The sequence below is a fragment of the Sinocyclocheilus rhinocerous genome, unplaced genomic scaffold, assembly GCF_001515625.1.
Source record: "Sinocyclocheilus rhinocerous isolate Xijiao unplaced genomic scaffold, SAMN03320098_v1.1 scaffold230, whole genome shotgun sequence".
Taxonomy (NCBI): Eukaryota; Metazoa; Chordata; class Actinopteri; order Cypriniformes; family Cyprinidae; genus Sinocyclocheilus; species Sinocyclocheilus rhinocerous.
The window spans coordinates 213,405-217,955 of NW_015637126.1; the positions used below are offsets into that span (position 1 = coordinate 213,405).

Below are 4,551 nucleotides of genomic sequence, written 5' to 3' on the forward strand. Positions count from 1 at the left end.
AAAAAAACATACACAAACAAAACCAAATTAAACCCTGCGGCTCGTGACGATACATTGATGTGTAAAGACACGAAACGATCGGTCTGTGCAAGAAACTGATCAGTATTTATATCGTTTTTTACCTCTGATTCACCGCAATGTCTGAACTGTCCTGAGCGCGTTCTCAGACGCGTCTTCTTCTTTTTCTTGCTTTACGGCAGATCGCAGACTTATAAGAGCATTACCGCCACCTATCTCTCAAATGGACCTCTATCTACAATCTCAATTGGGAGTGTCAATGATCCATTTGAGAGATAGGTGGTGGTAATGAACTTATAAGTCTGCGATCTGCGTCTACGTCACACGCAGGCTGAAGAAGAAGACGCGAACGCGCTCAAGACAGTTCAGACATTGCGGTGAAAATCATAGGTAAATTACGATATAAATACTGTTCAGTTTCTTGCACAGACCGATCGTTTCGAGCCGCAGGGTTTAATTTGGTTTTGTTTGTGTGTTTTATGACTCTTAAAGCCGTGATTCCCATCCACTTCCATTATAAGACTGACAGACTGCAATGGTTTGACTTAAAAATCTTCGTTTGTGTTCTACTGAAGAAACAAAGTCACCTACATCTTGGATGCCCTGGGGGTAAGCAGATAAACATCAAATTTAAATTTTTGGGTGAACTATCTCTTTAACACAGGCTTTAGCGTTGCACGTTTTGATTTCTCCTGGAGAGGCTGCGTGAGCCTCGCCTCAGCAATAGATGCATAATATACAGTATAGCTATATCCACTATTATCCACTTACTCTAAATGTAATAAAATCAGAATAATACTTGCGTTTTGGTGTTTACATAGTTATTTTTTGTTACTGATGTTTTAATCATGTTACTTGTCTGGCGTTAATGAAACGTTAATGTTGAGCCCTGGAGTCTATGTGCTGGGGCTCGGCTCAGCCCCGGACGGCCCCGGCCCAATTTAAACCCTGTCCATTATATCAACCGATACTGCTAAAATATTGGTAATAGCGTTCAACGACTGATATGATACAGGTATATCATGCATCTCTATATATATTGTAGCTCAACACCTTAACATTTATGCCTTTGTCAGAATCCATCCCTGACCACCTACGAAACGTTTTGGATCACAATCCGATCCTAATGCATCTTGGTTGCTTGTACACCGTTTTTTTTTTTTCTTTTTTTCTTTTTTCAATATAGTCAAGTGCTGTCTGACTGTGATCTTATCACTGAAAATGCATGTTAATACCAGGTGTAAAGGTGGCTTGTCTGTTTTTGTTAGGTAAAGTATCATTGAAAGACCAGTTCTGGGTGGAGCTGTGTAGTGTGAAAACAGTGTATCAAAACAAAAAGCAGAGTTTGTACCAGATTCACTGTGAAATAAACCAGAAGATGGTTTCATGTGAGCTCGGTGGCAGTGTATATTTCTAAGCCTGCTATCAGCCCTGCACCCCACTAGTCACTGTCTCCAGGCTCTTCTGAACTTCCTTTAAAGGGAGAAAGAGAGAAAATAGCATCAGAGGTCTGTGGAAACACTCGCATTTTATCACATTGCTAAAGCTAATCGCTTAGTCTGATTCCTCATTCCCCAAATATTCATCATCATTATGCATGCATGAGAGGGAGAGAGAGGAAGGAATGGAGGTATAGGGCAAGTGAAACATTCAGTATGTTAATGAGGGTTAGGCCATTCGCTTGACTCATTTATCTGCTAAGTATATGTTTTAAAACTAGTATGAGGTCAAGTCTTCAGTTCTCTTTAATATGTGAAAGCAATGTTACAAATTCAACTGAATAGGATTTTAAGCCTTCAGGGAATGTCAGTGAAGCATTTTGGTTCATGGTTCTCCATCATCATATGGGTTTCAGATGTTAACCTGTTTCTTTGATCTACGTTTCATACTGGTTAAAAATTATTTGTGACCCTGGACCACAAAACCAGTCTTAAGTCGCACGGATATATTTGTAGCAATAGCCAAAAATACATTGTATGCGTCAAAATTATCAATTTTTCTTTTATGCCAAAAATCATTAGGATATTAAGTAAAGGTCATGTTCCATGAAGATATTTTGTAAATTTCTTACCATAAATAAATCAAAACTTAATTTTTCATTAGTAATATGCATTGCTAAGAACTTCATTTGGACAACTTTAAAGGCGATTTTCTCAGTATTTTGATTTTTTTGCACCCTCAGATTCCAGATTTTTAAATAATTGTATCTTGACCAAATATTGTCCTATCCTAACAAACCGTACATCAATTGAAATCTTATTTATTCAGCTTTCAGATTATGTATAAATCTCAATTTCGAAAAATTGACCCTTATGACTGGTTTTGTGGTCCAGGGTCACATATAACTAATATCACCCAAGATTATTTAAGCAAAATCATTTGTTGCTTTTGTACAACAGTTCAATAAATACGATATTAATATTGGGTAACATACATTTTAGACACAATATTGCTAATGGCTGCTGAAAATTCAGCTTTGCCATCACAGGAATAAATTACATTTTAAAATATAATAGAAGCAATTATTTAAATTGTAATAACATTTCACAATACTATTGTTTTACTGTATTTTTGTCAAAATGGTGAGAATAAGAGACTTCTTCTAAAAACATTAAAAAAGCTTACCAACCCCAGACCTTTGAACAGTAATGTTGAATGCATAATTCTTAAGACTTCATTACATTACTTTGTTTTTGAACTAAATTTAGAGCAGTTTTGAGCCTTTGCAGGTGTATACTTGTAACAGCAGGAGACTCGTCTACACTGATTGAATCATAGGTTCAGACAGGACTGATTTGCTGATTGAGACAGCAATCTACAGATTGTGGAACTGTTGTTTTTGTTACTGTTGTGTTCAGTGACAGGTGAAGCAATGGAAGGAGCAGATGGCTCATGCCCGTGTCCCATTCTTATTGCTCAGTGTGAAAATCTGTCATTAGATCATCTCCGGCCCATTAAGCCTTTTGATTAGCTCTTATTTCATTGTAGTCATGATTAGGGATATGCCGGTATCAAATTTTCATGTTGTGATTAATTGCTAATGCTTTTATCACGGTATACGGTATTATCACGATATTGAAATTTAGCCGCGCTGCCGCTTTTATTGAACCGAGGCACGCCGCGCTACAGAGATCACTCCTGTCCACATTAAACGGCGCCAAAACGGCATTCATGAACATAATTTTAAATCTGAGACTTTGTTTCATATTAAAAGTACCAAAGCACAATGCTTATTGTGATTTATTGAATGGGAGGTGCCCTTCAATGTTCCATCCATTAACTGAAAACAGGCTAGACTAATCGATTCTTGGGATTTAAGAATCTATATCGTTTCCTAAAAATGACAATCGATTATAATCGAGATATCGATTTTTTTACCCAGCCCTACCACATTGACAATTTTTTATACAAAATCTCAGAAGTTGAACCTTGGAAATAATAAAGCATATTATTAAATAATGACATGTATTAATTATTAAATAATATTATCAAAACTAATAAGAATGCTTTAGAAATTTAAAACATTTAATTTTTAAATTTTTATTCATTTAATTAATATTGAAATATGGATATTGTTTAATTCAACATTCACTCCAATTGTTGTGCTGATAATATAATTTGTAATTTTATATAATTTGTAAAAGTTGAAGCAGTTTTTACTAGTGGTCTCAGACTTTTGAACCCCATATGAATGAATTTGAACAGCAGATCTCTTTTTCTGTTAAGTCCTTCTTGCTCATTAAGTTTTTATTTAGCTTTATACTAAGAGGAAAACATGTTTGACCTTTTCTCTTTGTCTAAAAGGTTTCTAAAAGGCTTCACTCTGCTTCTTGAGTATTTTGTGTCAGAAAGCACAGGTAGGGAAGAACCTCAAGCCTCTCTGTGGGAGCTGCTTCTCACTGCTAAATGAGATGGCCAGATGAAACGGCAAAAGTTCATTACTTTAGTGCTCTGTACTCAAAGCTATTAGAGCGGTCAGTGTTCAATGACTTTCATATTAGCCTTCAGATTAAATGTACTAAAATAGCTTTGGTCGTCTCACCGTGTGTACACAGGCCAGGCTTCACCACAGGAATTATGTGGTGAATAATTATAATAAATATTATTATAGGATTTGTTATAAGTGCAACGAGAAACCAAATGAACCATTACTTCTTAGGAAGAAGGAAGGAAGAAGAGCGATTTGTCAATTATAAACACTCCTTTAAGCTTTTTTTTTTTTTGTCCGTGCATAAATGTCATAAACTACACTGAACAAAATTATAAACGCAACACTTTTGTTTTTGCCCCCATTTTTCATGGGCTGAACTCAAAGATCTAAGAATTTTTCTATGTACACAAAAGGCCTATTTCTCTCAAATATTGTTCACAAATCTGTCTAAATCTGTGTTAGTGAGCACTTCTCCTTTGCCGAGATAATCCATCAACCTCACAGGTGTGGCATATCAAGACGCTGATTAGACAGCATGATTATTGCACAGGTGTGCCTTAGGCTGACCACAATAAAAGGCCACTCTAAAATATGCAGTTTTA

The 4,551-nt window shown here is 35.9% G+C and overlaps 1 long non-coding RNA gene across 1 annotated transcript in view; it reads left to right on the forward strand.

Annotated features, from left to right (window-relative positions):
• Positions 1 to 4,551, forward strand: part of LOC107748504 (uncharacterized) — a 42,123-nt gene that overhangs the window by 14,558 nt on the left and 23,014 nt on the right. The gene's annotated exons all lie outside the window — the stretch shown is intronic.